The sequence below is a fragment of the Salvelinus namaycush genome, chromosome 31, assembly GCF_016432855.1.
Source record: "Salvelinus namaycush isolate Seneca chromosome 31, SaNama_1.0, whole genome shotgun sequence".
In the NCBI taxonomy this organism is placed as follows: domain Eukaryota; kingdom Metazoa; phylum Chordata; class Actinopteri; order Salmoniformes; family Salmonidae; genus Salvelinus; species Salvelinus namaycush.
In genome coordinates, this window is record NC_052337.1 from 3,771,411 (window position 1) to 3,784,706 (window position 13,296).

The 13,296-nt window shown below is 39.2% G+C and overlaps 1 long non-coding RNA gene across 2 annotated transcripts; it reads left to right on the top strand.

The window, feature by feature from the left end:
* Window positions 1-1,259: 1,259 nt before the first annotated feature.
* On the top strand, window positions 1,260-8,060 carry LOC120025453. 2 transcript variants are annotated; one of them, XR_005473018.1, is made up of 4 exons: window positions 1,260-1,532; window positions 3,114-3,205; window positions 3,512-3,550; window positions 7,986-8,060. It is a non-coding gene; the product is annotated as an uncharacterized LOC120025453 (long non-coding RNA). The 2 variants fall into 2 exon arrangements; XR_005473017.1 differs by lacking the exon at window positions 1,260-1,532 and adding an exon at window positions 2,731-3,032.
* Window positions 8,061-13,296: the final 5,236 nt, after the last annotated feature.

Below are 13,296 nucleotides of genomic sequence, written 5' to 3' on the forward strand. Positions count from 1 at the left end.
GTGAGATGCACACTAGATTCTACATGCGGCCCCCTGCTATAGGCTTATCAGCTTAGTGTGAGTCCTTATCTTCCTGATAAGAAGCTGAAAGCTATTGCTTTGTAACATTATATGTGTCACGTTCTGACCTTAGTTCCTTTTTTATGTCTTTGTGTTAGGTTGGTCAGGGCGTGAGTTGGGGTGGGTAGTCTATGTTCTTTTTTCTATGTTATATTTCTATGTGTTTGGCCTAGTATGGTTCCCAATCAGAGGCAGGTGTCGTTCGTTGTCTCTGATTGAGAATCATACTTAGGTAGCCTGTTTTCCCCATTTTAGTTGTGGGTGTTTATTTTCTGTGTAGTGTCTGTTCACCTCGTTAGATCTGTTTCGTTTTCTCATCGTTTGTTATTTTGTGTAGTGTTCAGTTTTTCAATTAAAATTATGACGAACACTTACCACGCTGCATATTGGTCCGATCCTTCATACTCCTCAGACGAAGAGGACGAGAATCGTTACAATATGGTTACTATTTCATATACTCTGAAGATTCTTTGACTTTCTGTTTCTTGTTTGTCTAAATGAAGGAGATGAATTTAAATAAAAACAGTGTCAACGTAGTTATTTGTTTAAAGCAATACACCCCATAAATATACAAAAATGCTGAAAAAAAGTGAGGTTGGCTATGTGTGATGAGGAGAGGAAGCAAAACATTGCCTACTACAAATCTCTCAGACAAATACAGAATAAACGTTTCACAGTGAAACAGATTTTTATGTACTTGTACAACAAAATGTCAACAACTAATTTATAAAGAAAAACATATTCTCCGACTTCAAAACATTTCTGATCGGCATCACTCAGTTTATTCTGGTCAACGTCACCGGTCTTGGAGGATGATTTACGTTGCCGGATGTGGACGAAACCAGAAAAAGTGGTCTGCCACTAGTTACCACAGCCACAAAGTCACAATTGGCTATATCTTAAAAATTCATGAAAACAAAAAATGTGCTTTTTTAAGGTCTTAATTTAACACTAGGCATAAGGTTAGCAGGCACAAGGTTAGCAGTATAGTTACGTTTATTGTTAAGGTTTAGGATTAGGTTAAACATCTGATTTGAAGAAGATAAAGTGTAGAAATAAGGCGGGGTTTAGCCATAATTATGACTTTGTGACTGTGGTAACTAGTGACAACCGCGACATTGATGCTAGCGCCTGTGTGACACACGCGACAACACTGAGAGCTAGACTAGAGCAATGGAAAAGTAGACAGCTAGCTTGGTAGCTAACTGCATAGGATGTGAAAACAAGCCACACGGTCTAATTTAAGGCAGCCCCTGGATGTACAACTACGTTTTGCTGCAAAGTTGACCCTAACACCGGAAAGCATATTTGAATTTTCAAACAAATGTAGCCGCTAACATCGTAGAGAAGATAAATATTTCGGATAGCTCCGCTAGCACAGTCAAAAGTCGTCAGCTATCGTTGAGTTTACACATAGGAGAGCAAATCAAATATATACACTTTTGTGGATTACGTAAACATATCAAACTAAGGTAATTTAATTAAATTTTATTTTGATGTTGGTGCAACTTATTTACAAGAAGGACAGTTGGCGACATACCCAGTATGTGGATTTCATAAAACTGTTTTGTCAGCCAAGTTGGAATCGTTTCCCTTCTGTGCCTGTCTGGCTGGCATCGCAAGGTAGACAGACTGACAACCAGTCTGCTACAACTTTTCTATCGGTTGCAGACGAAGACACCATTGTTGATTGATCAATCAAACTGTCACGGGTAGTTGGGACAGTTCATATCCAAATGTGACAGGTTAAAGGAAATACTCATAGTTCGTGTCCGTAGCTATCCACCGCTACCCAAGTCCTCAAAACAGACAGGCACCACTTTATGACAGTATTTCGCGGAAAAATGTTAGCCAGTCCACGTTAGCTGTGTTAGTCTCTTAGCTCTGAAAATAGGGCAAAATGGTAACTTATTTTATGTAACGTCAAATATTTTTATTTGCACGTTTCATCGCCTGTGATAGAATAGTATAGGCTACCTGTGTTGATGCCAAAAACACAACTAGCCTATAGTCCAACTATATTTGGATACTGACTATAAATAACGTTCGCAGTCTCGTCATCATCATTGAAGACTTCCAGCAGCTACAGTGTTGCAGGTATAACTCAATGATCATGTAGCAAGTAACTCAAGCCTCAATTTACACAAATACATACAACCCAGTGAACAAGTGAATATGGGCTTTGTTATCTTGTAATGACAACAAGATTTTCACAATTTTAAAAGTAGACTAGCTACTATCGAAATAAAAGTTATTTTCAACAGCGGCGCAATATCCATAATGTGCCAACCAAGATTTTCGGTGGTTTGAGATGTTGACAGACAGATTGACATTCTGTTGAACACAAATATATCGGCGTTCTAAATCAATCAATGAAAACAAAGATTTATTTTATGGAATATCAATCACTTTTATTATTTCCCCCTTTTGTAATGTACATTTCAACCCGACAAATACTGGTAGCAAAAGTGCAGGTATCGATATATTAAAAGGTAGCTAGGTGGCTGTAGAAACCAACGGTATTAGTCTACTATTCTGTGACACGCACATGGGGCTCAAACTCAGCTCAGTGGAAATTAATAAAAGTCCTCAATGATCATATTCCCAATTATCAAACGGATATTTACAAACGTTCTGTCATACTTTCACTGCCTGTGTTGGCTAGTTAACAAGTCCGTTTTGTGTACATTTTCCGCTGTCTTTATAGCGTTTATTTATTTATTTTTCTATGCACGGGATTGTCACTTGATCTCCGGGCTAAACTGCCTTTTGCACAGCCAGGACTGGACTTGGGGAAACATTCGCATATGTCTATTTCTTTCATACAATTACCGGATTCTTTTTTATTTTTATTTATCTAAACCTCCTGTGGCACAAGGATGCGTTGAAATATAATAGATTTGAATGCAAAGTGGAATTTGCGCGACTCCCGGTTCCCGGTCGTGTGTTGATTGTGAGGAAGATCTCATATAGTGAGTGATTAAGGTCGGTACCCCTCCTATCGGTGCGAGAACTGGCGTCCTCTGACCGCTATTTGTTTCCATGTTTTTTAGGTTTGTGTGATTTTGCTAAAATGCATCACCAACAGCGAATGGCTGCCATAGGGACAGACAAAGAACTGAGCGACTTACTGGATTTCAGTGCGGTAAGCAATTGTTATAATATAGCAATGACCGAAACCACGGCACCGACCTACCGGTGACTGTTTATAATTTTGATTTGTATGGCAATAGATAGACTCATGTTTTTTTGGTATTCATTGTGAGGTAGGCTATTTCTTTAAAAGTGTTATTTTTCTCTCTCTCTCTGTACGTCTTTAACTCAAGGGTAAACAATATGATTTAAAGAAAGTTAAATGAATTGTGGTTTTTCTATTACTAAGTGTTTTTTCCCCCAAAAAATATGTGCAGAGAAATATGATATTGCATTAGTAATTGTGTTGTTTCTATAGATGCGAAACAGCGATTTGAAAATGTTCCCAACATCAATGGTAGTATATCCCATTTTAAGTATTTGTTTCTTGTTTCATTGTGTCCTAGAATAGAACATGTTGAATACGTGTTGTTCCTTGTCTTTTTATCCATTCTATAGTGACAGCTCTCACTGTCATTAGAACCAGTTCCCAGTCATAACTGCATGCGGGACGAGCCCCATAAGACATAATAACAAATAATCGATGCTTTTATAACACATATGTTACCGGTACTTTTACAATGTTTATGTTTTTATTTAATAACGGATAGTTGACTTTATTCAGACCTGTTCTGTGTTGTGGCAAATATTTGTCTTTATAGAAACGCTTTATGTTCGTGAAGTTTCGGACAAGGAAACGTGCCTACGGTCATGTTTTCATTAACCAATAATACTCGTAACTCTTGGTCAACTTCGAGCTAGCTGTCTGAGAAACATATATAAAGCGCTTTTTATATATCAAGGGGAAAAACATCCTACTTGATAATCCAGATCAGTCTTTTTACAGTTAGGTAGGCATAATAGCCACAGTATTAAATTGCTGTTATTTCGGAGGAGTAGGCTATAGGCACATTTTTCATATCCTAATTTTAAGGATACGTATAGAGTACACCACTACGGCTTTAAGGATACATATAGAATACACCACTAGGGCTTTAAGGATACATATAGAATACACCACTAGGGCTTTAAGGATACATATAGAATACACCACTAGGGCTTTAAGGATACATATAGAATACACCACTAGGGCTTTAAGGATACATATAGAATACACCACTAGGGCTTTAAGGATACATATAGAATACACCACTAGGGCTTTAAGGATACATATAGAATACACCACTAGGGCTTTAAGGATAAGGATACATATAGAATACACCACTAGGGCTTTAAGGATACATATAGAATACACCACTAGGGCTTTAAGGATACATATAGAATACACCACTAGGGCTTTAAGGATACATATAGAATACACCACTAGGGCTTTAAGGATACATATAGAATACACCACTAGGGCTTTAAGGATACATATAGAATACACCACTAGGGCTTTAAGGATACATATAGAATACACCACTAGGGCTTTAAGGATACATATAGAATACACCACTAGGGCTTTAAGGATACATATAGAATACACCACTAGGGCTTTAAGGATACATATAGAATACACCACTAGGGCTTTAAGGATACATATAGAATACACCACTAGGGCTTTAAGGATACATATGGAATACACCACTAGGGCTTTAAGGATACATGTAGAATACACCACTAGGGCTTTAAGGATACATATAGAATACACCACTAGGGCTTTAAGGATACATATAGAGTACACCACCAGGGCTTTAAGGATACATATAGAATACACCACTAGGGCTTTAAGGATACATATAGAATACACCACTAGGGCTTTAAGGATACATGTAGAATACACCATTAGGGCTTTAAGGATAAGGATACATATAGAATACACCACTAGGGCTTTAAGGATACATATAGAATACACCACTAGGGCTTTAAGGATACATATAGAGTACACCACCAGGGCTTTAAGGATACATATAGAATACACCACTAGGGCTTTAAGGATACATATAGAATACACCACCAGGGCTTTAAGGATACATATAGAGTACACCACCAGGGCTTTAAGGATACATATAGAATACACCACTAGGGCTTTAAGGATACATATAGAATACACCACTAGGGCTTTAAGGATACATGTAGAGTACACCACTAGGGCTTTAAGGATACATATAGAATACACCACTAGGGCTTTAAGGATACATATATAATACACCACTAGGGCTTTAAGGATAAGGATACATATAGAATACACCACTAGGGCTTTAAGGATACATATAGAATACACCACTAGGGCTTTAAGGATACATATAGAATACACCACTAGGGCTTTAAGGATACATATAGAGTACACCACCAGGGCTTTAAGGATACATATAGAATACACCACTAGGGCTTTAAGGATACATATAGAATACACCACTAGGGCTTTAAGGATACATATAGAATACACCACTAGGGCTTTAAGGATACATATAGAATACACCACTAGGGCTTTAAGGATACATATAGAATACACCACTAGGGCTTTAAGGATACATATAGAATACACCACTAGGGCTTTGAGGATACATATAGAATACACCACTAGGGCTTTAAGGATACATATAGAATACACCATTAGGGCTTTAAGGATACATATAGAATACACCACTAGGGCTTTAAGGATACATATAGAGTACACCACCAGGGCTTTAAGGATACATATAGAATACACCACTAGGGCTTTAAGGATACATATAGAATACACCACTAGGGCTTTAAGGATACATATAGAATACACCACTAGGGCTTTAAGGATACATATAGAATACACCACTAGGGCTTTAAGGATACATATAGAATACACCACTAGGGCTTTAAGGATACATATAGAATACACCACTAGGGCTTTAAGGATACATATAGAATACACCACTAGGGCTTTAAGGATAAGGATACATATAGAATACACCACTAGGGCTTTAAGGATACATATAGAATACACCACTAGGGCTTTAAGGATAAGGATACATATGGAATACACCATTAGGGCTTTAAGGATACATATAGAATACACCACTAGGGCTTTAAGGATACATATAGAATACACCACTAGGGCTTTAAGGATACATATAGAATACACCACTAGGGCTTTAAGGATACATATAGAATACACCACTAGGGCTTTAAGGATACATATAGAATACACCACTAGGGCTTTAAGGATACATATAGAATACACCACTAGGGCTTTAAGGATACATATAGAGTACACCACCAGGGCTTTAAGGATACATATAGAATACACCACTAGGGCTTTAAGGATACATATAGAATACACCACCAGGGCTTTAAGGATACATATAGAATACACCACTAGGGCTTTAAGGATACATATAGAATACACCACTAGGGCTTTAAGGATACATATAGAATACACCACCAGGGCTTTAAGGATACATATAGAATACACCACTAGGGCTTTAAGGATACATATAGAATACACCACTAGGGCTTTAAGGATAAGGATACATATGGAATACACCACTAGGGCTTTAAGGATACATATAGAATACACCACCAGGGCTTTAAGGATACATGTAGAATACACCACTAGGGCTTTAAGGATACATATAGAATACACCACTAGGGCTTTAAGGATACATATAGAATACACCACTAGGGCTTTAAGGATAAGGATACATATGGAATACACCATTAGGGCTTTAAGGATACATATAGAATACACCACTAGGGCTTTAAGGATAAGGATACATATAGAATACACCACTAGGGCTTTAAGGATACATATAGAATACACCACTAGGGCTTTAAGGATACATATAGAATACACCACTAGGGCTTTAAGGATACATGTAGAACACACCATTAGGGCTTTAAGGATAAGGATACATATAGAGTACACCACCAGGGCTTTAAGGATACATATAGAATACACCACTAGGGCTTTAAGGATAAGGATACATATGGAATACACCACTAGGGCTTTAAGGATACATATAGAATACACCACCAGGGCTTTAAGGATACATGTAGAATACACCACTAGGGCTTTAAGGATACATATAGAATACACCACTAGGGCTTTAAGGATACATATAGAATACACCACTAGGGCTTTAAGGATACATATGGAATACACCATTAGGGCTTTAAGGATACATATAGAATACACCACTAGGGCTTTAAGGATAAGGATACATATAGAGTACACCACCAGGGCTTTAAGGATACATATAGAATACACCATTAGGGCTTTAAGGATACATATAGAATACACCACTAGGGCTTTATGGATACATATAGAATACACCACTAGGGCTTTAAGGATACATATAGAATACACCACCAGGGCTTTAAGGATACATATAGAATACACCACTAGGGCTTTAAGGATACATATAGAGTACACCACCAGGGCTTTAAGGATACATATAGAATACACCACTAGGGCTTTAAGGATACATATAGAATACACCACTAGGGCTTTAAGGATAAGGATACATATGGAATACACCACTAGGGCTTTAAGGATACATATAGAATACACCACTAGGACAATGTCGATGTCCACATGTATCATATACAGCAGAGAGAGTCCATCAGGGAAATACCATTACAGTATTGGTGTGTGAAGCACCCTCTTGAAATTGGCTTGTGTTCCCACCATAGACCATTCTTATGCTTTATTGTGTTAGTGTGTTTACAGCCTCATAATAGTACTGCACAGTCATAAAACATTTTCACTAGAACACGTGCTATTATTGATTGATTGATTTATTATTTAACTTTTAAACAATTAAAAGAGTTGTCTCTCTCTGTTGTAAAGTATCTTACTGTTTATTTTCTTTCAGATGTTCTCTCCTCCTGTTAGTGGTAAACACGGACCAACCTCTCTGGGAAGTGGACATTTTGCAGGCTCAAGTATGTCAATCTCAATTCATTTAAATAACGCAATTCTAGTTGTGGCTATTGCACATGTTGTTTAACATACCATTGTTATAATTTTTTTTGTTGCGTCACATTTTTGTTCTCTTAATAATAAGTTTAAATATATTATTGGAGATGTCTTTTCCCTCTGAGCACACACTGGTTGAATCAACATTGTCTCCACGTCATTTCAATGAAATTACGTTCGCACCGACGTAGAATAGACGTTGAATTGACGTTGTGTTGACGTTGAATATACGTTTGTGCCTAATGGGTTAGCGTTGTGCATCAGATATTACATTGTACACCACACACACACACACACACACACACACACACACACACACACACACACACACACACACACACACACACACTCACACACACACACACACACACACACACACACACACACACACACACACACACACACACACACACACACACACACACACACACACACACTATTATCAATAACCCTTTAAAGCTGTGAATATCTCTGTTGGTATTGACCGTGATAGTACCGGGCTTACATGTGCTGTACAGTACATGGAAATCGTTCACACGTCTTTGGACCTCCCACTCAGTAGCCCCCGTAGCTGAGAATGCCTGATGTCTCTTTAAGCGTCTGGCCTCAATGAAGACTCCTTTCCTCTTTGGGTATTAACAGCAGGTGTATCACACCAGTGGCAGTTCTACTATATACAGTTCCAACTGTACCGACAGTTGTGGGTTTAAAGAGAGCGATTCTGATTTTTTTGTTGTTGTTGTTTTCGTTTGTAGACCTATGTGGTTTACGGTTCACTATTTTGTCTCTGTAGCACAGTGGCAGACATGTTTGTGTTCTGGAATAGACTTTGCATTGTCATTTCCCTCAATAGGTACAGTAGACTATTTATCTCTGTAGGTAGACTATTTCTCTCTGTGGGTAGACTATTTCTCTCTGTAGGTAGACTATTTCTCTCTGTAGGTAGACTATTTCTCTCTGTAGGTAGACTATTTCTCTCTGTAGGTAGACTATTTCTCTCTGTAGGTAGACTATTTTTCTCTGTAGGTAGACTATTTCTCTCTGTAGGTAGACTATTTCTCTCTGTAGGTAGACTATTTCTCTCTGTAGGTAGACTATTTCTCTCTGTAGGTAGACTATTTCTCTCTGTAGGTAGACTATTTCTCTCTGTAGGTAGACTATTTCTCTCTGTAGGTAGACTATTTCTCTCTGTAGGTAGACTATTTCTCTCTGTAGGTAGACTATTTTTCTCTGTAGGTAGACTATTTCTCTCTGTAGGTAGACTATTTCTCTCTGTAGGTAGACTATTTCTCTCTATACTGTAGGTAGGTCATTTCTTTCTGTAGGTAGGTCATTTCATTTGGCTTTGTAGCATAATTTATATCAGTGGATATTGTAATTGTGGGTGTGTTAAAGAGCAGTGTATGTGCGACAAATGAATATATGTAATATATATATATATATATATATATATATATATATACAGTACCAGTCTAAAGTTTGGACACACCTACTCATTCCAGGGTTTTTCTTAATTTTGTACTGTTTTGTACATTGTAGAATAGTAGTGAAGACATTCAAACTATGAAATAACACATATGGATTCATGTAGTAACCAAAAAAGTGTTAAACACATGAAAATATATTTTATATTTGAGATTCTTCAAAGTAGCCACACTCTTGGCATTCTCTCAACCAGATTCATAAGGTAGCCACCAGGAATGCATTTCAATTAACAGGTGTGCTTTGTTAAAAGTTAATTTGTGGAATTTCTTTCCTTCGTAATGCGTTTGAGCCAATCAGTTGTGTTGTGACAAGGTAGAGATGGTGTCCAGAAGATATCCCTATTTGGTAAAAGACCAAGTCCATATTATGGCAAGAACAGCTCAAATAAGCAAAGAGAAACGACAGTCCATCATTATTTTAAGACATGAAGGTCAGTCAATCTCGAAACTTTGAAAGTTTCTTCAAATGCAGTCGCAAAAACCATCAAGCGCTATGATGAAACTGGTTCTCATGTGGACCACCAACCCAGAGTTACCTCTATTGCAGAGGATAAGTCCATTAGAGTTAACTGCATCTCAGATTGCAGCCCAAATAAATGTTTCACAGAGTTCAAGTAACAGACGCATCTCAACATCAACTGTTCAGAGGAGACTGCGTGAATCAGGTGTTCATGGTCAAATTTCTGCAAAGAAACACCATTAATAGAAGAGGACACCATTAATAGGACACCATTAAGGACACCATTAATAGAAGAGACTTGCTTGGGCCAAGAAACACAAGCAATGGACATTAGACCGATGGAAATCTGTCCTTTGGTCTGATGAGTCTAAATTTGAGATTTCTGGTTCTTTGTGAGAGTAGGTGAACGGATGATCTCCGCATGTGTGGTTCCCACTGTGAAGCATGGAGGAGGAGGTGTGATGATGTGGGGGTGCTTTTCTGGTGACACTGTCAGTGATTTATTTTGAATTCAAGGCACACTTAGCCAGCACGGCTACCACAGCATTCTGCAGCAATATGCCATCCCATCTGGTTTGCGCTTAGTGGAGCTATCATTCGTTTTTCAACAGGACAATGACCCAAAACACACCTCCAGGCTGTGTAAGGGCTACTTGACCAAGAAGGAGAGTGATGGAGTGCTGCATCAGATGACCTGGCCTCCACAATCACCCGACCTCAACACAGTTCAGATGGTTTGGGATGATTTGGACCGCAGAGTGAAGGAAAAGCAGCATACGTGCTCAGCATATTTGGGAACTCCTTCAAGACTGTTGGAAAAGCATTCGTTGTCAATGGGCGGCAGGGTAGCCTAGTGGTTAGAGCGTTGGGCTAGTAAACGTGAGTTTGCAAGTTCGAATCCCCGAGCTCACAAGGTACAAATCTGTCGTTCTGCCCCTGAACAAGTCAGTTAACTAGGTTGTCATTGAAAATGTTCTTAACTGACTTGCCTAGTTAAATAAATAAAATAAAGCTGCTTTTGAGAGGGTGCAAAGCTGTCATCAAGGCAAAGACTACTTTGTAGAATCTAAAATAGATAATCTATTTTGATTTGTTTAACACTTTTTTGGTTACTGTGTTATTTCATAGTTTTGATGTCTTCACTATTATTCTACAATGTAGAAAATAGTAAAAATAAAGAAAAACCCTGGAATGAGTAGGTGTGTCCAGACTTTTGACTGGTACTGTATAAATATCTTTAAACATTTTCTGAAAGGAGAGAAGCGATTCTGGCATTGAAAGTGTCCTGGTTTTTGGAGGTGTTGAATGAGTCAGTTCCTAACTTAGACCATGCTACTGATGCACGGCTTCCTGTTTCTAAGGAGGCCACTGCTTCCTGTCTCTAAGGAGGCCACTGCTTCCTGTCTCTAAGGAGGCCACTGCTTCCTGTCTCTAAGGAGGCCACTGCTTCCTGTTTCTAAGGAGGCCACTGCTTTTTTGTCTCTACGGAGACCACTGCTTCCTGTCTCTAAGGAGACCACTGCTTCCTGTCTCTAAGGAGGCCACTGCTTCCTGTCTCTAAGGAGGCCACTGCTTGCTGTCTCTAAGGAGGCCTAAGAACAGTGTTGTTTGTGTATGGATGAATGTGTGGTTGCCAATGCATAGGCCTAGTCTATCAGGAGTTGGATTAAGCATTTTATATTGAATCACCCACATTAAAAAAAATGGCAATATGGGATTATCCTAAAATATAATGCCATGTAACCCTTTCATCTTCCAGATACCTCACTGTCTGTTTTTAAGATTCCAATGGTTATTTAAGGTCTTGGCAACTTCCATGTTACGCTCCGTGTTGTAGGCTGCGTCCCTAATGCCATTATAGTTCACTACTTTCACTACTTTACTTTAAGAAGTGCACTTTAATAGGGAGTAGGGTGCCATGTGAATTGTATTGTAGGGTGGCGAGGAAGGGTGGGAGGCGGGTACGAACACTGCTCTACCCTGTTGCCACGCAACTTGGAGTTGGCAAGCGATAGAGGGGAGGAAATGTTTAATAAAAGTGTGAATTGACAAACAAAGAAAAAAAAAAATGAAAACCCCAAATCTTATATGTGTAATGTACACAGACCTAAATGTAAGCTATTTTTTATTTTATTTATCTTTTCAAGCTGAAACATCAGAGGAGGGGATCACTAAAAATCCATCTGTGGCATTTATATTTTTCTTTTGTGAGAGAAAAGCAAAGCTGTACGTAAACAGCCAGTGAGGCTCAGCCCCTTTTCTGGCTGTGCCAGAGTTCCGTGTGTGTGTGTGTGTGTGGTGTGTGTGTGTGTGTGTGTGTGTGTGGTGTTTGTGTGTGTGTGTGTGTGTGTGTGTGTGTGTGTGTGTGTGTGTGTTTGGTGTGTGTGTGTGTGTGTGTGTGTGTGTGTGTGTTTGTGTCTGTGTGTGTGTGTCTCTGTGACAGAGTTCCACTGTATGAGGAGAGATTTGGGTGAAGGCGGAAGATAGGCCCTGATGGCATGCCATATTTTTGTTCTCCTAATCGGGCATAGCATTATTAAGACACCGTTCAGGGTAAATACTGTCTTAATAATATCCTGCAACGTTCCATTTGATCTACTTCTACACAGACTCTGTTCCAAATGGCGTCCTATACAGGAGGTTAAAAACGTGTGCTATATAGGGAATAGGATTCCGTTTGGGACGAAGACAGATAAAGTAGTTCCAATGCAAGCCTGACTGCTCCCTGCTTTTCTCTATTCAACATGATCTGTTTTGGTCATGCCTGTCAGTCAAAAAGAGACTGATTACATTCAAAATAAAGACGAAACAAGGAGAGGAGGGAAGCAGTCACGAAACCTGGATTCCATCCATATCGCCCAGCCGTATTCCTAGCCCCTTTCTCATCTCTCTCTCCTCTTCCCATCTCTCTCTCTCTCTCCTCTTTCCCTCTCTCTCTCTCTCTCTCTCTCTCTCTCTCTCTCTCTCTCTCTCTCTCTCTCTCTTCTCTCTCTCTCTCTCTCTCTTCTCCCTCTCCTGTCTCTCTCTCTGTCTCTCTCCTCTCTCCTCTCTCTCTCTCTCTCTCTCTCTCTCTCTCTCCTTTCTCATCTCTCTCTCCTCTCCCTCTCTCTCTCTCTCTCTCTTCCCTCTCTCCCTCTCTCTCTCTCTCCTCTCTCTCTCTCTCTCTCTCTCTCCTCTTCCCATCTCTCTCTCTCTCTCTGCCTCTCTCTCCTCTTCCCTCTCTCTCTCTCCTCTTTCCACCTCTCTCTCTCTCTGCTCTTCCC